Raw genomic sequence first — 24268 nt, 5'->3', positions numbered from 1 at the left:
CACTTACAACAGCATAACCTGTACATAACTCTCCAGTGTCAGTTTGTCTATGACAACTCCCATCCATGTAAAATGTCACATCTACATTTTTTAAAGGTGTATCCCGTACGCCAGGTCTTGCAGTAAAGGTTTGATTCAGATTAGGGGTGAGCGGGTTTGGATTTCTGAAATCCGAACCCCCCCGAGACCCCCGATCCGAGGCCGATCTGAGTCAGGCTCAACTTTTCCCGCCTGACTCGGATCTGAAATCGAGGCAAAACGTCATCATCCCACCTTCTGGGTCTCGCGGGTTTTGGATTCTATAAAAGGTACCCGCGTCGGCGCCATTTTCTCACTTGGCTGTGGACAGTGAAGAGGGAGGGTGGGAGTTAGGGCTGGCTGGGCTGTGTAGTGCAGTGTGTGCTGTGCTGCGCTGTGCTGCGCTGTGCTGCGCTGTGCTGCTGATGTCCATAGGGGCTGTGTCCACTCCTCCAAAGTCCATAGGGGCTGGCTGTGTTGTGCTGTGCTGCTGTTGTCCATAGGGGCTGTGTCCACTCCTCCAAAGTCCATAGGGCTGGCTGTGTTGTGCTGTGCTGCTGTTGTCCATAGGGGCTGTGTCCACTCCTCCAAAGTCCATAGGGGCTGGCTGGGCTGTGTTGTGCAGTCAGTTGTCCATAGGGGCTGTGTCCACTCCAAAGCCCTGTGCAGTGTCCCAGTCCTAAAGGTGTGCTGTAGTGTTGTCCATCAGGGGTGCTCCCCCCAAGTGCAAAAAAATATATATTTTTTCTGTGTTTGTGAATTGTGCGCGCAGTAGCCACACGTGCATCAACAAAGTAGCGCCAAGCGTGCGCTATGTCATAAGTAAAGGGCCGGCTGGCTCGTCCGTTAAAGGGTGCTGTAACCCCCAAATTGCACTCCAAATAATATATATTATTTTCTGTGTTTGCGAATTGTGTGTGCAGTAGCCGCACGTGCATCAACAAAGTAGCACCAAGCGTGCGCCTGTGTCATAAGTAAAGGGCCGGCTGGCTCATCCGTTAAAGGGTGCTGTAACCCCCAAAGTGCAATCCAAAAAATATTATTTTTTTTCTGTGTTTGTGAATTGTGTGCACTGTACGTGCATCCTCAAAGCAGCAGCGCCAAGCGTGCGTCTGTCTGTTAAAGAGTGGTGTAACCCCCAAAGTGCACTCCAACAAAAATAAAATAATCTTTTTTTCTGTGTTTGTGTGTGAAATGTATGCACAGTGGCCGCACCTGCATCCTCAAAGCAGCAGCGCTAAGAGTGTGTCTGTATGTTAAAGGGTGGTGTAACCCCCAAAGTGCACTCCACAAAAAATAAACAATTCTTTTTTTTCTGTCTTTGTGAATTGTGTGCACAGTAGCCGCACGTGCATCAACAAAGTAGCGTCAAGCATGCGTCTGTGTCATAAGTAAAGGACCGGCTGGCTTGACCGTTAAAGGGTGCTGTAACCCCCAAAGTGCACTCCAAACAAAATAAAAAATTATTTTCTGTGTTTGTGAATTGTGTGCACTGTGGCTGCACGGTTATCAACAAAGTAGCGCCAAGCGTGCGCCTGTGTCATAAGTAAAGGGCCGGCTGGCTTGTCTGTTAAAGGGTGGTGTAACCCCCAAAGTGCACTCCAAAAAAAATAAAAAAATATATTTTTTTGTGTTTGTGAATTGTGTGCACAGTAGCCGCACGTGCATCAACAAAGTAGTGCCAAGCGTGCGCCTATGTCATAATTAAGGGCCAGCTGGCTCATCTGTTAAAGGGTGGTGTAACCCCCAAAGTGCACTCCAAACAAAATAAAAAAATATTTTCTGTGTTTGTGAATTGTGTGCACTGTGGCTGCACGTGCATCAACAAAGGAGCAGCGCCAAGCGTGTGCCTGTGTCCCATAAGTCTGTTAAAGGGTGGTGTAACCCCCAAAGTGCACTCCACAAAAAATAAACAATTCTTTTTTTTCTGTGTTTGTGTGCGAAATGTATGCGCAGTAGCCGCACGTGCATCAACACAGCAGCAGCGCCAAGCGTGCGCTTGTGTCATAAGTCAAGGGCCGGTTTGGACATCTGGTCCGGACTGAAGGACGTGCCAACAATTTCTGACATGTCTACTGTCACTGCATATGATACTGTCACCACTGACAGAATGGTGGAGGAATTATTTTCTGTGTTTGTGAATTGTGTGCACTGTGGCTGCATGTGCATCAACAAAGGAGCAGCGCCAAGCATGCGCCTGTGTCATAAGTAAAGGGCCAGCTGGCTTGTCTGTTAAAGGGTGCTGTAACCCCCAAAATGCACTCCAAAAAAATAAAAAATTCTTTTTTTTTCTGTCATTGTGAATTGTGTGGGCTGTAGCCGCACCTGCGTCCTCAAAGCAGCAGCGACAAGCGTGCGTCTGTCTGTTAAAGGGTGGTGTAACCCCCAAAGTGCGCTCCAACCAAAATAAAATAATCTTTTTTTCTGTGTTTGTGTGTGAAATGTATACGCAGTAGCCGCACCTGCATCCTCAAAGCAGCAGCGACAAGCGTGCGTCTGTCTGTTAAAGGGTGGTGTAACCCCCAAAGTGTGCTCCGACCAAAATAAAATAATATTTTTTTCTGTTTGTGAGTGAAATGTATGCGCAGTAGCCGCACCTGCATCCTCAAAGCAGCAGCGACAAGCGTGTGTCTGTCTGTTAAAGGGTAGTGTAACCCCCAAAGTGCGCTCCACAAAAAATAAAAAAATCCTTTTTTTTCTGTCTTTGTGAATTGTGTGGGCTGTAGCCGCACCTGCATCCTCAAAGCAGCAGCGACAAGCGTGCGTCTGTCTGTTAAAGGGTAGTGTAACCCCCAAAAGTGCGCCCCACAAAAAAATATATTTTTTTTTTCTGTCTTTGTGAATTGTGTGGGCTGTAGCCACACCTGCATCCTCAAAGTAGCAGCGACAAGTGTGCATCTCTCTGTTAAAGTCAAAGTGCATCAACAAAGGAGCAGCGCCAAGCGTGCGCCTGTGTCTCATAAGTCTGTTAAAGGGTGGTGTAACCCCCAAAGTGCACTACACAAAAAATAAACAATTCTTTTTTTTCTGTGTTTGTGTGCGAAATGTATGCGCAGTAGCCGCATGTGCATCAATACAGCAGCAGCGCCAAGCGTGCGCTTGTGTCATAAGTCAAGGGCCGGTTTGGACATCTGGTCCGGACTGAAGGACGTGCCAACAATTTCTGACATGTCTACTGTCACTGCATATGATACTGTCACCACTGACAGAATGGTGGAGGAATTATTTTCTGTGTTTGTGAATTGTGTGCACTGTGGCTGCACGTGCATCAACAAAGGAGCAGTGCCAAGCGTGCGCCTGTGTCATAAGTAAAGGGCCAGCTGGCTTGTCCGTTAAAGGGTGCTGTAACCCCCAAAATGCACTCCAAAAAAATAAAAAATTCTTTTTTTTCTGTCTTTGTGAATTGTGTGGGCTGTAGCCGCACCTGCATCCTCAAAGCAGCAGCGACAAGCGTGCGTCTGTCTGTTAAAGGGTGGTGTAACCCCCAAAGTGCGCTCCAACCAAAATAAAATAATCTTTTTTTCTGTGTTTGTGTGTGAAATGTATACGCAGTAGCCGCACCTGCATCCTCAAAGCAGCAGCGACAAGCGTTCGTCTGTCTGTTAAAGGGTGGTGTGACCCCCAAAGTGTGCTCCGACCAAAATAAAATAATCTTTTTTTCTGTTTGTGTGTGAAATGTATGCGCAGTAGCCGCACCTGCATCCTCAAAGCAGCAGCGACAAGCGTGCGTCTGTCTGTTAAAGGGTAGTGTAACCCCCAAAGTGCGCTCCACAAAAAATAAAAAAATCCTTTTTTTTCTGTCTTTGTGAATTGTGTGGGCTGTAGCCGCACCTGCATCCTCAAAGCAGCAGCGACAAGCGTGCGTCTGTCTGTTAAAGGGTGGTGTAACCCCCAAAGTGCGCTCCACAAAAAATATATATATTTTTTTTCTGTCTTTGTGAATTGTGTGGGCTGTAGCCACACCTGCATCCTCAAAGCAGCAGCGACAAGCGTGCGTCTCTCTGTTAAAGTCAAAGTGCACTCCAACAAAAATAAAACATTTTCTTCTGTGTTTGTGAATTGTGTGAACTGTACGTGCATCAACAAAGGAGCAGTGCCAAGCGTGCGCCTGTGTCTCATAAGTCTGTTAAAGGGTGGTGTAACCCCCAAAGTGCACTACACAAAAAATAAACAATTCTTTTTTTTCTGTGTTTGTGTGCGAAATGTATGCGTAGTGCCGCACATGCATCAACACAGCAGCAGCAGCGCCAAGCGTGCGCCTGTGTCATAAGTCAAGGGCCGGTTTGGACATCTGGTCCGGACTGAAGAAAGTGCCAACAATTTCTGACAAGTCTACTGTCACTTCATATGATACTGTCACCATTGACAGAATGGTGGAGGATTACATCGGTGACAGCATCCAAGTAGGCATGTCAGACAGTCCGTACCTGCACTGGCAGGAAAAAGAGGCAATTTGGAGGCCCCTGTACAAACTGGCTCTATTTTACCTGAGTTGCCCCCCCTCCAGTGTGTACTCCGAAAGAGTGTTTAGTGCAGCCGGGAACCTTGTCAGCGAAAGGCGTAGGAGCTTGCTTCCACAAAATGTGGAGAAGATGATGTTCATAAAAATTAATTATCAACTCTTCCAGGGAGACCAGCCTCCAGAACGTACAGAGGGACCTGTGGTGGTGGATTCCAGCGGGGACGAATTAATACTCTGTGAGGATGAGGATGTACACAACACTGAAGAGGGTGAGGAATCGGTGGATGACATCTTGCCTCCGTAGAGCCAGTTTGTGCAGGGACAGATTAATTGCCAGCTTGTTTTGTGGGGGCCCAAACGAACCAATCATTTCAGCCACAGTCGTGTGGCAGACCCTGGCGCTGAAATGATTGGTTTGTTAAAGTGTGCATGTCCTGTTTTTTCAACTTAAGGGTGGGTGGGAGGGCCCAAGGACAATTCCATCTTGCACCTCTTTTTTTTCTTTGCATTATGTACTGTTTGGGGCCTAGTTTTTCAAACTGCCATCCTGTCTGCCACTGCAGTATCACGCCTAGATGGGTCACGTGTTTGTGCCGCCCACTCGTGTCGGTTAGCATAGTCATCCAGCTACCTCGGTGCAACCTTTTGGACATAAAAACACTATTGTGAGGTGTTCAGAATAGACTGTAAATGAGTGGAAATTAAGGTTATTGAGGTTAATAATAACATAGGAGCAGAAAAACCCACAAATTCTGTGATTTTAGCTATTTCTATGCTTTTTAAAAAAAAAATACAGATCCAAAACACAAAACCCAGAACCCAAAACACGGAAGGGTGGTTTTGGCAAAACCAATCCAGATCCACAACACGAAGAAAGATCCAGATCCAAAACCAAAACACAAAACACGAAAAGTGGCCGGTGCACACCCCTAATTCAGATATTCCATACAATCATGTGCATCAATATACCTGCAGAACTCACCTTTCGCCAGCGACTCACCTCTCTCCACCCTTTGTGCATCATGTTGCACATATGGTAAATACGTAGCTGGATTTAACATAGTACACCTTTTGATGGTGATGTTTGCAGGTGCTATTAGGGCTAGTTCCCATATTGTGAACCTAGCTGAGGAGACATGTCTGGTTTGGGCAGAGTTTAGCAAAGCAGATACAGCATGGGGAGTATAGACAATTATATCATGGCCTAATACCACATGCTCACTCTTAATGACCAATAGAGCAGTTGCTGCTACACTTCTTAAACACATTGGGAGTGATCTTGCCACAGTGTCCATTTGTGCACTGTAGTATGCTACAGGCCTACTGGCAACACCATGTTTTTGTGTGAGGACACCTGCTGCACAACCATTACAAATCAAAAGGTTTTTCATAATCAGGTATTCCCAATGCAGGTGCTCTTGTCAGACTATCCTTAAGATTAAGGAAAGCCTGCTCTGATTCCTCTGTGTATATGACACGATCAGGCTTTGAGGAAGAGACTAAGGGCCTCATTCAGAGGCGGTCGTTAGATGCAAGCGGTCGCTCTGAATCAGGGCGGCCGCTTGCATCCTGAACGGCCACCTCCTTGTCGATCGTTAAGCTACCTTCTTCACCTTACAGTTCCTACTCACATGTCCCACTTGGCTGCAGTTAAAGCAACCTTCGTGAGTGGGGTGGGTGAAAGAGTTGCTGTGTGGGTTGAGTGGTAGAGAAATATTGTGGGTGAGGGTAATATGGTGGTTGTGGATAGTATGGGTTTTGCGGCTGTTTGTGATAAGTGGGGTAGGGTTGTGTTTGTGGTGGTGCAGGGTTGGTGAGGGCGTGTGGCTGTGATGTTGCATTCATTCCTTCTAGAGCTTAAATACTAACAGCCGTTAGCTTCTCGCTCTGGGTCTTTCTTTTTTTGAGGATGTTTTTATCATGTTCAATAGCGGATTCCATGAGTGTGTCCACAGTAACTCCTCTCCAGCCAGGTAGTGAGGTCTGAACTTGGGTCTTTAGATTGTCTTTTAGACTATCCATAAGTACCGTGATGATCATTCCCCTGTGATGAGTGCTATCTTTAATATACTCTATCCCAGTGAACTGGGTGATAATCCTGCAGAGCTCGGTTACAGTAATCCTCTCCAGATTCACTCTCTTTTTGTTTTATGGTGACAATTTTACTCCAGTTAACTATTACCGGAAAATATACACCTAATTGAGTTATTATGCGGGTAATTTTACCTTGGTTACCCTTGTCTGTTAAGGGACCATCTCCATCCAATACGCAATCCGTGATAAACTTTTTCACATCGGTATTGTGTGGAAGACAAGCCCTTAACACTACTCGCCAATCTTTATTGGTTGGCTCGTGAGCATTACCCAAATTTTTCAAAAATCTTTAGCATTTCGCTAATTCCTTTTTAGGGTCAGGGAAATCATTCATTATGGAATTTAGCTCAGCTATTGTCCAAGGACAATGCATTGCTACCTCCATTGTGGGCACTACACCGTTCGCATCCGCATTCCCATTTGGAACAGTTATTGTCCAGATGGGATGCAGACCGTCCGCATTGCTACTTTTGACCTTATTACCTGGCTGGGGATTTAGTCTACTACTGCTACGTATATGGTTAACAACTTCCTCTACGGGTGCAGTGGATGTTAACACTTCCTGTACCATCACTGATGAAGATGGGGCCACCACTCGTGATTGTTGTGATGGAGCATCTAACATGTGTACAGCATGGGAAATGGCAGACATAACAACAGGTTCATCATCTGCATCATAAACATTTTCTTTGTGATTACTGAAGAGAGGGTACAAGTTACTTGTTAAATTTTTATGGGTTTTTACATCGACTGTATCTACACCTCCATCCGCGTACGGCGGTGGTGGTGCGCGTGAACCACTGGCAATACCTTCCGCAATGCTACCTTGCTGTGCGCACCTCAGTTTAGTGCCGCGTGTGCACTCTCCTGTATCGTGCTCGTGATGCTAGTTTGCATCGCTTGCACACTTTTAAGCCACGCATCCCCCTCATGCTGCCACAACTTTAAACACTCATTATATTTTACCTTTTTCATTCGAGAGTGCATCATACAGATGCTATCTCGGACATTGTTCAATACCTCCTTATCAAAGCTGCCAATTTTGGGGAACGGTCTAACACTCTTTCTCGTCATTTTAAACCATATATCACAGTACCTAGTTGCATAAGCACCGTACCTAGGGCCTGATTCAGACCCACTCGCGAGCGGCTGTACGCTCGCAAGTGGGTCGATGGTCTGCACTGAGCATGCGCACGACGGAGGGAGCTCCGTCGTGCGCATGCGCCAGACACGACGAGCGAAGGACTTTCCTTCGCTCGTTGTGTCCGATCAAAGGGGGCGTGCTGTCAATGTTGATTGACAGCACGCCCCCTTTGGTGGGCGTGCCGGGGGCGTGCCTCCCTGACGGGGGCGTTCCCACGGGAACGCCTCCCGTCAGAAGCCGGCCCACTGACATCACTAGTGATGTCAGTGGGAGTGATTTTGGCTCTGATAGAGCCAAAATCACTCCGGAGCTTGCGGTTGAAAACCTCAACCGCAGGCTCCGGCTCGCAATTTCGATGGTCGCGATGGTCACGACCATCGCGGCCATCAAAATGCACGCTCGTATAGCCTGTGGGTGGTGACCCACAGCTATACGAGCGTCCATGAGGACGCTCCATGAAAAAGGAGCCCGGCCCTCATGCAGAGCGTGCGCTCTGCTCAGAGCGTACGGCTCTGAATGAGGGCCCTAGTATGCATAATATGCCATGCCGACCCAAGCGGCGCTTCCCACAGCAGCACATCATCTAACATCTCTACCGTTTGCTTGGCTCCCATTTCTGAGAGAATAACCTTAAGCTTTTCAATAGAGATTTAGATCGGTGAAAGAACGTCAACATACTTTCACTTACCTGTGGACGATATTAACAGGATACGCCCACACACCTATGGAAGAATAACCAGGCTGCTTCCACGCACCTAATCCCTTTTTGAGTACCTTTTTGAGTACCTTTCAACTGCTAGCATGTATGCTATCCAATAACACTTACCCTTTTCAGTGATTTCGTCCACCCTCTACTCAGTTCACAATCACAATTTGCCACATCTGTGCGGTTCAATTACAATGCTCAAATAACCCTAACTGAATACTGCAATCACACTGAGAGCCGATACCTACAACAAAAACTACACCTGCTTATGTGTATAGACTGTGGTATCTACTACCGAGCCACTAGGCCGACACCAAGCGCCTAGCACGTAGGACCCCTACGATACCCTTAACTAGGGAACATGTTACCCCTACCAACAAATACTCACTGTTACACACCCTTTTCCTGCGCAGAAAAATACACGTTTTCCCAGATTATGGCAACACTGATCAAGATACTTACAACAATGCTATCTATCAATATCACAATGCATTCTCAACGGCTTTGTTTGAAACACGTGGCAGCAATACAGGAAATACGTATACGCTATTATGCATCATTAATAGCTCCATCCCCCTTACACTCTCTTTTCACTTTGGTATCTAACAACAAGTATAAACTTAAATATTTATACAATGATTTGCTATCTAAGGATGTATTGGGTTTATGGAAATGAGTCTGGTCGTCCTGGCATCAGGATTTCCCAGACTTCAACTCTCCAGAACGTGTTATGTCATTATTCCCATCTACTATGAAATAGTTAAGCTCAGCCAAATTGCAGGAAACTCATATTAAGTTTTTGAACAGAGCATATATATCCCAAGCACAGCGGAGTCATATGCTCCCAAACGAATCGAGCAACTGCCCAAAATGTCATGCAACCTCAGCGAATTTTATACAAAATATTTGGCAGTGTCCTAAAGTAAAGAAGTTTTGGTATAAAATACACACTTTCATTATTCAGATTGCTAACGTTAGATTGCCATTCTCTTGGGAAGCATTCCTTTTTGCTGACTTCACTCCTTGGTCGCCAACACCGTCAAGACCATCGCGACCATCGGGCTTGCGACGAGACCCTTATGGTAGGGTCTCGTTGCCGCAAGCCCCAGAGTGCTTTCGGCTCTAACAGAGCCGAAAGCACTCCCACTGACATCACTTGTGATGTCAGTGGGGCCGGCCCCAGACGGGAGGCGTTCCCATGAAAACACCTCCGTCTGGGTAGCCACGCCCCCAGCCCGCACACCGACACTCAACATCGACAGCACGCCCCCTTTGGTACGAGAACCTGATAGCGACGGCTTGGCCGTCGCTATCCGGATCTCGTACATGCTCACAACGGAGCCGGCTCCGTCATACGCATGCGCACTGGGCCACCATCGACCCGCTTGCGAGCGCTTAGCGCTCGCGGGCTGGTCTCGATCAGGCCCTCTGTTCGCTCACTACAAGAACTTAACACTTTAATTGCTAATATTTGGGCTGGCTCTCTGGTTTCACAAAGCATACTGTATTTTATGCCAATTCAGTTTATCTCTTAGAAATAATGTCTTTCTACCTTAGTTCTTTTCCTAGCCTGTCATCTAATACAGTTTACTTTCATATTAAATTTCTTCCCCATTAAATCTCCACTTTTCCTCCTCTCAATAATACATTTTTGTAATTGTGCAGACACCTTTTTCTCCACTGTACTTTTACTTGCTTCTCTGCTAATCTCCTGTACTTTCTCTCACATTCATACTTTATTCCTACATCTAGGTTTCCTCCCCCTATTCAACTCCATACTATACCCATGTGTTCTGCCACTTCCCCCTCCACTAAGTGTCTACCTAATCCTATACTCTGACCCCTTCCACCTTTATCATTTCCCCCTTGTCTCCTCCACCTCCTTCCTTTATCTTCCCAACTCTGTCTGCCTTCCTCCCTCTCCTATCCCATTACTCCACTTTCATTCTCTTCTACCCCTCCGAGGTCCTACTACCCCACTGCTAATCCCTCCTCCAAACCTCCTCTCCATGTCACCCCACCTCCAGCCACATCTCATTAAACTCCCTCCCTGCCCACCACTTACAGGTGCCAAATTGATCTCACCTTGTTACAGCAATCCTGATAATCTCATTCACATCTCTCCCACAAACACTGTCCCTCTATCCTGTGCCCTCTGCAATGCCAGATCAGTCTGTAATAAACTCGTTCCCACCCATGACCTTTTCATCTCCAAAAATCTGCATCTCCTAGCAATTACTGAAACCTGAATTTTACCTTCTGACACCACTTCCCCTGCAGCTCTCTCCTCTGGGGGGCCTCACTATCTCTCACACCCCTCGGTGGTGGTGGTGTGGGGGTCCTTCTATCCTCAGGTTACTCCTATCCTTTGAACCATCCCTTAATGTCTCTACATCTGAGGGTCATGTCATATGCCTCTTCCAAACAAGTACACCTGAGAGTAGCTGTCATTTACCATCCCCCTGGCCCTCCTTCCAAATTCCTTGACAAATTTGCTTCCTGGCTCCTTCACTTTCCCTCCATTATCTTAGGTGACTTCAGTATTCCAAATGATATCCCCACGGAATCCTCTGCCTCCAAACTCCTTACCCACACATCTTCATTTGGTTTCTCAAAATGGACCTCCTCACCCTCTCATGTGAGTGGGCATTTGCTTGACCTGTTCTTCACTAACCATTGTGATATTTTTGATTACTCCAATTCCCCAATCACCCTCTCTGACCATCACCTCTCTTTTAACATATCCCTCTCTCCTTCCCCTCCTCTACCTCCTAAGGCCACCATCACTAAGCATAACATTGAGGCTATTGACACAGTTTCTTTTTCTTCCTTGCTTGACTTCTCTCCCCTATCTGCTCTCCCTCCTGCCCTGAACAAGCTGCTTCCCTATACAAGCCTCCCTTCTGCTCTGGACTCTGGTGAGCACTACTCACCCTCGCAGATCTACACCTCAACCCTGGCATTCCAAAAGCACCAGATACCTGCAAAAGTGTTCACGAACTGCCGAACAACAGTGGAGAAGATCACGCTCTAAGGCAGATTTTTTTAATTTCAAATTTATACAGTGCTGACATTTCCCTCTAAACAGTCATATTTCAAGACCCTCATCTCCCAGTCCTCAAATCCCCAGCGTCTCTTCACCTTCAACTGCCTCCTCCGCCCACTCCCACCTTGCCTCCTCTCCTCACTCTCTGCCCTTGACTTTGCTACCTACCTTGCATCTAAAATTGATTCCATATGTCAGGACATCATATCCCACCAGTCCCCCAGCTCTCCACCTCCTCCTTTCCTGGATCACCCCTCCCCATCCATTTTACCGACTCTGAAATCTTTCTCCCCTGTATCTGGAGAGGAAGTCATGTCCCGCATTCGGTCCTCCCCCCTTCCACCTTCCCCTTGACCCTATCCCTTCATGTCTCCTCTGCTACCTATCTCCTGTCTGCTCCCACCTTGCCCACTTCCTTAATCTTTCCCTCTCATCAGGCACTGTCCCTTCTGCATTCAAACATGCCCTTGTCCCCCCATTCTTAAAAAAAACTTTCCTTTATTCTAACACTCTCTCCAACTACCGTCCCATCTCTCTCCTTCCTTTTGCCTCCTAGCTCCTTGAGCATGTTGTTTACAACCGCCTTACCACCTTTCTTTCCTCCCACCCCTTCCTTGACCCTTATCAATCTGGCTTCCATTCTCTCCACTCCACTGAAACTGCCCTTGCAAAAGTCAGCAATGACCTCCTTGCTGCTAAATCCAAGGGCCACTGCTCTCTGCTCATTCTCCTTGACCTCTCTGCTGCTTTTGACACTGAACCACCCTCTCCTGCTGCAAATTCTTCACTCCCTTGGTCTGTGTGACACTGCCCTCTCCTGGCTATCCTCCTACCTCTCTGACCGATCCTTCTCTGTCTCCTCTTATGACTCCTCTTCCCCTCTGCAGGCTTGTACAGTAGGTGTTCCCCAAGCTTCTGTTCTTGGACCTCTCCTATTCTCTATACGTTCTCACTAGGTGAACTCATCAGCTCTTTTGACCTCCACTATCATCTCTATGCTGATGATACTCAGATCTATGTTTCCTCCCTTGACCTCTCCCCCTCTCTCCTAACTCGTATCTCCAACTGTCTTTCTGCTATCTCTTCTTGGATGTCCCAGCTATTTCTTAAACTTAATATGTCAAAGACTGAGCTAATCATTTTTTCACCCTCCAACATAACCGCACTTTCCACCATTTCTTTACCAATTGATGACACAACTATCTCCTATAGCACAAAAGTGCGCTGTCTTGGAGTTATCCTAGACTCCTCCCTCTCCTTCAAACCACATATCCAGAATCTCTTGCAGTCCTGTCGTTTCCATCTTAAAAATATTTCCAAGATTAGACCCTTTTTCACCCAGGATGCCACTAAAACCCTCAAACACTCACTGGTCATCTCCAGATTGGACTACTGTAACTTCCTCCTTTCTGGCCTTCCCAACCTCCCTTCTCTCTCCTCTCCAGTCTGTCCTCAATGCTGCTATTTGGCTCAACTGCCTCTCCAAATGCTCTGCATCTGCCTCCCCTCTCCTACAAACCCAATTCAAGGTTTTCACACTCACAAAGCCCTCACCCATTCCTCTCCCATTTACATCTCTGACCTCATCTCCTTTCACTCTTCTGTCCGTCCTCTCTGTTCAACAAATGCACGCTGCCTCTCATGCCAATTGATTACTTCCACTCCTGCCTCCAAGATTTTGACCGCGCTGCTCCCCACCTTTGTAATGCACTCCCTCTTCCCATCAGACTCTCCACCTCCCTACAATCCTTCAAACGGGCTCTCAAGACCTACTATTTCATCAAATCCTTCCAGCTCTCATCTTAACTTGCTGCTACATGCTCCTTCCACCCTGTTTAACCAATCTGTGTCACACCTGTTTGTCTGCCCCTCCCCTTTAGAATGTAAGCTCTTACGAGCAGGGCCCTCTACCCTCTTGTGCTTCTCCTTTCTTTACTTTCATCTACTTCTTACACCCCACTAGGGCACCTAACACTTAGTTGCTTTGCTCAGTTGCTTATCTGGGTGTTATGGTTGCTAATGTAGCAATGTATATTATCCTCAACCTGTAATGTATTGTACTGTACTGTATCTCACTGGTCAACCTATTTGTTTTTGTACTTTGTAAGGAGCTGCGAAACACTTGTGGCGCCATATAAATAAATGATAATAATAATAATACTGTACACCCTTACAAATCTCCTAACTCTTGAATAGGCCAAAACAATAATAATACCATTAAAATAACTGTTGCTGCATATAATGAAATGGAGAGGGGAAAAAATTATAAAATTCATAATTCAAGAAACAATTACAAGTAATAAGTAGCATATTTTTAATGGTAGCAGGGGTGCCCCTGAGTCAAGGGATACCCACCGCACACACCCCATACTCATGGCATATACTTATCTGGTGGTCACCCTCACCATTATTCTGGTGAATTCTACAGAAAGATGGCGACGGAGACATATTTCTTAATAAAAATCATGGCTGATATCCTTTGACTGGATTACTTTAGTGTAGATAAAAAAAAGAGAGTACCATTAATCAGGTAATAAAGCACATTGTAGTTATAGCCGTATCAATGTCCACTTCTAGGAAATTGAAATGGAATGTTCCTATACTTCTTATCCAGAACATTTCAAGAAAAACACTGGATTTCATCAGGAAATAAAATCTTTACAGGTGCTAACTTACTGAGACAAAGCAAACAGCAGCTGTTTAATAGGGTTCTCCTAGCTCCCAATACCAACATAATATAATAACAATTATAAAAAAGAACAGCACAAACAGTTTACTCTTACTGAGTGACAAAATTCATATGTAACATATGGACGAGCATTCAGGATAATTCTAATAAAATAGTTATAGCCTGATTAGATAATAATATTGTTCAAATTAGAGATGAAAGGTTCAGTTCTACTCGGGTTCTTTTCTTCAAATTAGCGCAAGCTCGGATTTATGTTATTGGTTATTCAAAACACGTGAGAGCCGGATAGCTAATATGATTCAGTTTTTAGATCTGAACTTAACCGAGCCAAAGCCGAACCGCTTATCTCTAGTTCAAATTATAATAATAAGATATCTCTATCTAATATTCATCATAATTATTGCAGCAGTTAAACATATTAACTAAATCGACCTAAACAAATTAAATCAAAAGAAATGCCGGCTCAAATGTTACAGTATACTCCAGTCATTTGTTAAGGCTTTATAACCATCTCTATCAACAGAGTAATGTTAATGTACAATGACTCCCAAGTAGGATTATTCTGTTTATCACGCTTTTTACTCAAAGATCCTTTCTCCTTAGCAACAACTTATTATTTTATTATTATTCATTTGTAATGTGCCACATTGCTCTGCAACACTGGACAGTGTAGAAAAGAGAGTAAAAATAAAACAAGGACATACAAAGTGAAAAGAAAACTGCAGATATGAAAACTACAAAATATCTCTGGTTAGATTGGAATATGTCCTTTTTTTGCCTCACTGCATTACTACATGCTTGGCATGGTAGCAGGCAGGGCCGGTGCAAGGATTCTGGGCACCCTAGGCAAAGATTCACGCTACTACCCCTGCTCCTCCAATACACTATTCCCAGCCATCTACAATAAACCTCACCAGCATACTTTTAACTAAGCCTTGGGAACAACAATATATAACTATGCCACACATCAGTGTCCCAAGACATAACTATGCCACATATCATCGTCCCAATACAAAACTATGCCACACATCAGTATCCCAATACATAACTGTGCCACACATCAGTGTCCCAATACATAACTATGCCACACATCAGTGTCCCAATACATAATTATGCCACAGATCAGTGTCCCAATACATAACTATGCCACAGATCAGTGTCCCAATACATAATTATGCCACAGATCAGTGTCCCAATACATAACTATGCCACAGATCGGTGTCCCAATACATAATTATGCCGTAGATCAGTGCCCCAATACATAATTATGCCACAGATCAGTGCCCCAATACATAATTATTCCACAGATCAGTGCCCCAATACATAATTATGCCGTAGATCAGTGCCCCAATACATAATTATTCCACAGATCAGTGCCCCAATACATAATTATTCCACAGATCAGTGTCCCAATACATAATTATTCCACAGAACAGTGCTCCAATACATTAATTATTCCACAGATCAGTGCCCCAATACATAATTATTACATAGATCAGTGCCCCAATACATAATTATTCCACAGATCAGTGCTCCAATACATAATTATTCCACAGATCAGTGCCCCAATACATAATTATGCCGTAGATCAGTGCCCCAATACATAATTATTCCACAGATCAGTGTCCCAATACATAATTATGCCGTAGATCAGTGCCCCAATACATAATTATTCCACAGATCAGTGCCCCAATACATAATTATTCCACAGATCAGTGCCCCAATACATAATTATGCCACAGATCAGTGCCCCAATACATAATTATTCCACAGATCAGTGCCCCAATACATAATTATTCCACAGATCAGTGCCCCAATACATAATTATTCCACAGATCAGTGCTCCAATACATAATTATTCCACAGATCAGTGCCCCAATACATAATTATTCCACGGATCAGTGCCCCAATACATAATTATTCCACGGATCAGTGCCCCAATACATAATTATGCCACAGATCAGTGCACTCAATACATAGTATGCCACACAGCAGTGTCTCCTATCCAATAAATATACAATAATACATGTAAATATATGAGTTTATCACAGGCGAGGCTGATGCAGAGGCTGAAATAGGCTGTGGATTGAAGCTGGCCATATAGCTGAGATTCAGAAATGTCCATGGTGGAAAACTGAAATCACTATGTGACTTTCAAGCCCAGCCCTGCAGTCTCTCACTACAAGAGGCGGTGTGGCTCTGCTTGCATAGCACTACAAAAGGAGGCACGGTGCATTGTTCCATCTGCAAAATGGCCAGGGAGTGGTGCCATGCTAAAACAATCTAGCGTGAACACTACCCATCACACATCCTATTAGTAAATGTATTAAACTCTGTTGTATAATCATAGCACCCAATATGCCCATCCACCTACATTTACCTCAGCAACCCACCCCCTCCATTAACTCAATCCCTCAATAACCCATCAATTAATCTCCACTAATCATCCATTAACCCAATCCTCTCCAATCCATTATCAATTCACCTTCCTAGCGCCCATTAACACAACTCCCATAAAGATCTTTCAACACAAGACACATCAACCTATTCACCTGCAACACCTATTAACGCCCCCAATATCTACCTATTAACTTCCTCCCACCCAGTACTGATTAATCATTTCTCCCCACCAAGCGACCATTGACACACTTACCCTGTCAGCATTCATTAACCCCCCCACCACACACACACACATGCATACACATTTCCACACAAATTTATTCTCTTCACAAGAAGCCATTCAGCAACAGCTCCTCAACCAGTAGTGTAGTCTGGAGGGGCAGAGCTTCTTATGTGAGTGACAGACTGGGACTCCAAGGGTAGGAGGAGAAGACCCTAGGAGAGGGGGGAAGGGACGGCCACTACACTGCATGCATGTGCCATAACACTGACAGCAGTGTACTGTCAGGGGCAGGGTTTGGAGGCTTATGAGGACCACAGCCCAGGCTCTTCTCCTCCCCCAGCAGTTTTGTTGTCAGTCTTCATCTGTGTGTAAGAAGAAATCATATCCTCTTCCATTCAGGAGTCGGGTTGTGAGATCAGTGGTCCATGACCAGCAACATCGCTTGTCCTTTGTGCGTCCAAGAATGCCTTACAATTATCATTCTGGATGCGGAGCTCCATACACAATTACTGCACAGTGTTTGGAGGGGAACTAAAGTTCATCTCCCTGAGCACTGTATCACCAATCCATGTAGTGCACTCATTAAGGGACGAATTTAACAATGAGATATAACCCCTTTAGCATTCACAAAAGGGGTTATGTCCTCCTTTCAGTATTTAACATACAGAGGTAATCTGTTACTGTACTAGTAATGTTAAATACCATCGGCATATTCATTGGTATAACTATGCTACTAAACAAAATATGCTGCTGATAATAAGATTTTTAGATAAGATAAGATAAGTATTTGTTATCAGCCCCTCTGAGTCTTGCTCAAAGGTGACTTATAAGTTTCCCCTGAGCTGCATGTCACATGCATCACTGTGCTGTGCACATATGTGGAGGGGATCAAATAGGTGGATCCATGCCCACTGGAGTGGTAGGATAGTGTCACATTGGGATTTATGGCCACTGGGGTGGTGGCATAACGTCACATTGGGATTTATGGCCACTGGGGTGGAGTAATACTACAAGGGGGATCAATGGTTACAGGGATATATAACAATGGCAGGGGATAATATCTGGGGCATCAACAGTACAGGAGCAGTAATGCTAAAGGCAGAGCCATAACTAGACTTATTGGTGCCCTGTGCCACAAAGAGCATTGGCGCCCCCTCATTTTCCAAAGGGACATAATGCACCCAAAAAAGGGGAATGGCCTCATGGGGAAGGGCCAGGGAAGAGATAGGGGAGGCCAGGAGATGCTGGGGATGAAATAAGAGGAAGCTACAAGTGAGAATGATAATAAACAGAAATTTGACAGGCACAAACAGCGCCCTATGGCCTGTGGTGCCCTGTGCGATGGCACCGGAGGCACTACCCTAGCTACGGCCCTGGCTAAAGTGTGGTCTACAAGAGTGATTAGAAAATGCTAAAAGGATGCAGGATAATTCTACCGAGGTCTAGACACGCTCACAGGGTGGCGATAGACACTCACTAGGTGTATTTATTGCAGAATTACTGTTAAATAAGTTCTTAAATATATATTATCTACATAATTAATTAGTGGTTAATGGACATCGGAGCCGATTCCTTACTAATCGTAACTGCAACAGCGTACGCAGATCGGCATGTGTATGCATCGCAGTACACGTGCATGAGTTAGCATTGCAATCGCCCTGCTATCACGGACGCAGAAAGAAAGTCATCGCAGAGTGAGTGATGGGATGTCAGTGTTTGGGGGTGCTGATGTGGGAGTGGTGGGTGAAACCCAAGCGTACCAGTTCATTTGAATGCTGTTTCCTGGGCGTGCATAAATTAACCACTGCAACAGCATACAGTATGTAGCACTCACTGCGTGTAACGAGAGTTGTAATTTCTGAGACAGGTCAGGGCTGCTGTAATTATGTATGAGGGGCCAAAGTTACCTGATGGTACCGATGTATACGTAGGACTGCGAGGTATTACGGATGTGAGATAGCGGTAGTGGGCCTCTCTATGCTGGCTTTGCAAACAGCATATTTTCTCATCAGTACTGCATGCGTAATCGCAGCTGTGATTGCAATAGCGATGCGTAGTGAATCAGGCCCATCATACAGGAATCGGTTCGATTCCGGCAGCGCCTGGCCGACAAAAGCAGAGTTCCCGGCAGCGGAAGCCCGACAGCGCTGGAAATCCCGATCGTCGCTAACCTAAGTATAAACTAAAATAACCTCCTAACCCTAACCCTCCTTAGGAGTGCCTAACCCTAACCTCCCCCCAAGTGCCTAACTCTAACCCCCCTTCCCCGCTGCCTAAACCTAAGTCCCCCGGGGGGGTGCCTAACCCTAAGTCCCCCCCGGGTGCCCTAAACCTAACCCTTCCCCCCCGTGGCTGTCTGCTCGTGGCGCCCCTTCGATCGGGATGCCGGGCGCCTATCTCCTGGCGTCAGGGAAATGAAAGGCGTCTAGATATAGACGCCCGGCATTTCACCCTCGCCGGGATATGACAGTCGGGAAGCCGGCTGTCGGTATTAAGGCAGCCGGTTTCCTGATTGTATACCATCATACAGATATGTCCTCATAGATCTAGCCTAAATACGCAACACAGCGAGATTTGCCTGGCATGAGTGGGTTGCAAGGTCCAGTGCAATTCTACTAGCGTCGAAAATGCAGATTATGCTGATTAATTTTCATATGCAATACTTGTATATCTGTGTGCACCTGAGTCTGTATATGAACCACAACGGAACTCGGAATGAAAAAAGCTGCGACTGCTAGCACTTCGTATACAGAATCAGAGACTTAGTCGCACATAGATATACAAGTGTTGCATATAAAATGAATCAGCACAGTCTGCTGGTGCATCCTAGTCGCATCATATTGCGGCTTTATATACATTTTGGGCAAAAAAAGACTCCCTGGCTAACAGAGTCTCACAGAGTGCTCCAATTCATTCCTATAGCAGAGTCTGTTATGAAGCAGTTTAGCAACATTTATCAGGATTCTGTTTTTTCCAAGACACACAGCCCTGAGGAAGAGTCCTAGTGGTTTGCAACGCGTCGGCAGAGTATGTTACTTACTTGCATCTACCTAGATCTACCTGGTTATCTGACCGGTACATCTGGAGGGATCCATGGGTGGCTGCTCCTGCATTTGTCTTTGAGGTGAAGGGAAAGATTCCGGAAATTAACAATTGCATTTGCTTCACTGCTCTTTTTTAAGGAGCTATCACAGTACTGTTCCATTTAAACTATACTATCTGAGCCATGGATGCTAGATTTATGTTATGTATCTGCTGGGTAATTTTTTGTGTGACCAATGTTTTTATTAAATAAAATAATTGTTTGTTTTAAGCTTATTTCACTATAAAAAAAATTTTCTTTTTCGGATATAACATGTGAAAATTGATCTTCCAACTGAAAGATTGTGTAAAGAAAAAGGAAAGAAAGAACAGATGTCGACATAACCAATTGCCCTCCTGTGAAAAAGAAGAAAACCATGGAAGTAAATTGAATAGACTAATTCAGTGGTTCCCAAACTTTTTTGCACCCTAGAGTATCAGCATTGTCCTAACGGCACTCCTAAGCCAAAAGTTTGTTGTTGAGAAATTCAGAAAAAATGTAGTAAAGTAGTAAAGTGAAGTAAATTGTGCTGACCTGTCATCCTTAGGGTCAGTTATGTGATAGTAGTCAGGTTTGAACTACTGTTTGTCCACATATTTACATTACATTGACCATAAATAATTTGATTTGGTGCTGGACCACCAACCTGAGACACCCCTGCAAGTGTCCCGAGGCACCCCAGGGTGCCACGGTGCACAGTTTGGGAACCACTAGACTAATTTAAGGAAAGTCCAGTATACATATGTTGTACTTAATTGTGGTGACTAGTAGCTCCTTATATAGTGGTGGCCAAAATTGCAGACACTTTTTGAAATTTGAATGTTTTTCAACTTCAAATGCTTATAAAAACTGTTACACTTCATGCAGTGCAATGATTCATATATCAAATGTAAGGAAATTTAATGCTGCATTCAACACAATAAACAGAGGTCAAATATTTGCATTCCAAGGGAAGTTATGCAGTGAAAACAACACTTAGGGTGAAAATCCCTGTGTACTTATGATGTTACTGTCCTATCAGTATTTCGTTGGGTATCCTTTATTTTTCAAGACAGCAGCACAGCGACGTGGCATTAAGTCAACCAATGTTTGGAGCTCTTCCTTCTTTATTATGTGGTGCCATGAGACAGTTATAGCCTCAATTAATTGTCTTTTATTGGATGGATGCCTCAGATGTACCAGTTTTTCAAATGGAACCACAAATGTTCTATGGGGTTCAGGTCTGGGCTGTTTCCTGGCCATCCCAGCACCTGTATGTCATTCTCCGTGAATCACTGTTTGCATTTCCATGCAGTGTGGCAAGGTGCTGAATCCTGCTGGAAAAAAAATGGGGCATTAACTGGAAAAAGATCCCTGATAGAAGGTAGAAGTTTTGGTTGTAGGATGGTGTCAATGTACTTTCTGTTGTTCAGTGTGCCATAATGGCGGCCTTCAGCATCTGCTGTTATACATGCCCAGATCATAACACTTGTAGGATTCTTTGTTGTCGCTTGAATGCAATCTGGATGTACTTCTTCCCCGATGCGACGTCTCACACATTTTCTCCCATCACTACCAAATATGGATATCTTAGTTTCGTCACTCCATATAACTTGTTTCCACTGACCTTCTGTCCATGCAATGTGTTCTTTTGCCCTCTGTATTTGTTTTTGCCGCTGCTTTTTATTCAGCAATGGCTTTTCCGGGGAATCCTACCTTTTAGGCCAACCTCCATTATTCTTCTCCGTTTCGTTCTTGCACTGACAAAAACACCAGTTGCACTCAGTTCACTGCTAATGGCCGCAGATTACATCCATCTGTCCCTGACACAAATTCGTTTTATTCTCCTATCATCAACAGCTGTTGTGCACTTTTTCCGGCCTTTTCCTTCTTTGTTTTGTATAGATTGTGTTTCCTGATAGCGTAAACAAAACTTTCGTACTCCTGATGTTGTCACATTCCCACCAACTTCTCTTGCAATTGCTGCATACGAAAGACCATTTTCACGTAACGCCACAATCCTGGATCTCTTCCTGGGTGACCAGTCACCACTTTGCCTGGACGATATTGTTGTATTTATTTTTTACACCGTCAATAGCAGTAAACAATACACACAAACATCCAACCGTAATCCAGTAACCAACTTTATTCTGCAAAATGAAACAGCCAAACTGACCTTTCCCACCTTTGAACATGACCTTGCACCTGCTCATAAACGACAGCTGATTGGTCCTCAGAACGACGATTCCGATTGGCTGGTAGTAGCTGTTACTACAATCCGCTTCTTGAATCTCACGCATCTGTGCTTCTTTGTCTGACTGAAAGTAGCAAAACTTCCCCTGTTATGCAAATATTTGACCTCTGTTTATTGTGTTGTATTCAGCATTAAATTTCCTTACATTTGATATATGAATCATTGCACTGGGTGAAGTTAAACAGTTTTTATAAGCATTCAAAGTTGAAAAACATTCTAATTTCAAAATCGGTCTGCAATTTTGGCCACCAGTGTATGTTCTTCAATTTTCTTGCTGTACAAGTACCTGGATGCTTACATGGAACAAAGAGGACCTTTCCCAAGGGATATATACAGTAAATAGTATTAATGGTGAACAAGGGGTTTAGGAGTGTGGTTACTTAGTAAAGTAACACCCCCTTTGGTGTGTGAGTGTGGATGTCATGGGGATGTCAGTTTTGGATTTGAAGTGTTGCTGTATGTTTTTATTTATATGCGAGGTGTACGCACATATGCGCAGTTGCTATTCAGATGTGCAGACACAGAAATGTATTGTAAAGGTATTGGGCGTTCCTGGGCGATAATTGGGAGGTGGCTATTCAGACGCACAGAGATTTACTCTTATGGGCTTGTTATGGGGGAATCGCTGAAGTGGTTGAGAACTGAGGGTTGATTCAGAGTTGTATGGCATTGCACAGCTGCAGGGAAGCCCCGAGACACTATATCGCTAATGCTGGTCTTACATTGTCAAATAAAGTGTCTGTCAGAGATTTTGGCCTGATTCAGAGGTCCTAGGCCCTAGGCATTCTAAGTAAATGCCTAGGGCGACTGAAATGCCTTGGGGCATTAGAGGGCTCTGATGCTGCCCCTCAGCATTGCTCCTGCACATCCCCCCTGCGACGCTGCCCCCCACCCCCTTCGCGACGCTGCCCCTACCCCCATCGCGACGCTGCCTTACCCCCTCCCCTCCCATTGCTGCCGCGATCGGAGATCAGCTCTGATAAGGCAGTACAGTAGTCAGCCAGTCAGCTGACTCACTGACTGACTGTGAGCCAGGTCAGAATGAGCTTCTGCACAGAAGCTCATTCTGGCTATTGGTGACAGCTGAAGACAAGATGGCTGCGGGAGGGCATGCTGCGCATACCCAGCCGCAGCCACTCCTCCCATGGGCCTTTGCGGAGCAGAGCCGTGAGTGACCTCACGGCTCTGCTTCCAGACTAGCCGCCGGCCCGCCACCTGACACTGCAGTGCCCAGCGCCTAGCATTTGTACCAGGCGTCAAGAGCGTCATCACAGCGTGCATCACAAAGTAAGTGTATATATATATATATAATTATATACACATACATATAGACATCTCTAGATATAGATATATATCCACAAAAGCGCAATACCATATATATATATATATATAAATATATATAGGCATATCTATGTATATATATATATATATATATTATATATAGGTATATGTGTGTATATATATATATATATATATATGTGTGTATATATATATATATATATATATATGTGTGTGTGTGTGTGTATATATATATATATATATATATATATATATAGGACAGCACAGACCGTGTAATGGTTAGCATTACTGCCTCACAGCACTGAGGTCGTTGGTTCAGTACCCACTACGGCCCTAACTGTGTGGAGTTTGTATATTCTCCCTGTGCTTGCATGGGTTTCCTCTGGGTACTCCGGTTTCCTCCCACACTCCAAAAATATACTGGTAGGTTAATTGGCTCCTAACAAAATTACCCCTAGTGTGTATGTGTGTGATAGGTAATATAGAGTGTAAGCTCCACTGGGACAGGGACTGATGTGAATGGGCCAATATTCTCTGTAAAGCCCTGCGGAAAATGTGTGCGCTATATAAATATCTGGTAATAATAATAATAATAATATGTTTTTCATTGGTACCTGTAGTACCTGACACACACACACCTGTATTGGTACCTGTAGTACCTGACACACATATATGTATATCTATATATATGTGTGTTTGTATACATACATATGTTTTTCATTGGCACCTGTACCTGTGCTACCTGACACACACACAGCGTGTAACTGACTGTACTTTACTTGAATAATACTTTGTGCTTTGGAACACATGTTCAAGGTCTAAAGTTTTTATTTTACTGTATGACTGCGTACGCAAATAGCGTAAATTTTAGA

Source organism: Taudactylus pleione, unplaced genomic scaffold (genome assembly GCF_031769625.1).
Source record: "Taudactylus pleione unplaced genomic scaffold, aTauple2 ptg000370l, whole genome shotgun sequence".
NCBI classification, from domain to species: domain Eukaryota; kingdom Metazoa; phylum Chordata; class Amphibia; order Anura; family Myobatrachidae; genus Taudactylus; species Taudactylus pleione.
This window is presented reverse-complemented; position numbering follows the sequence as displayed.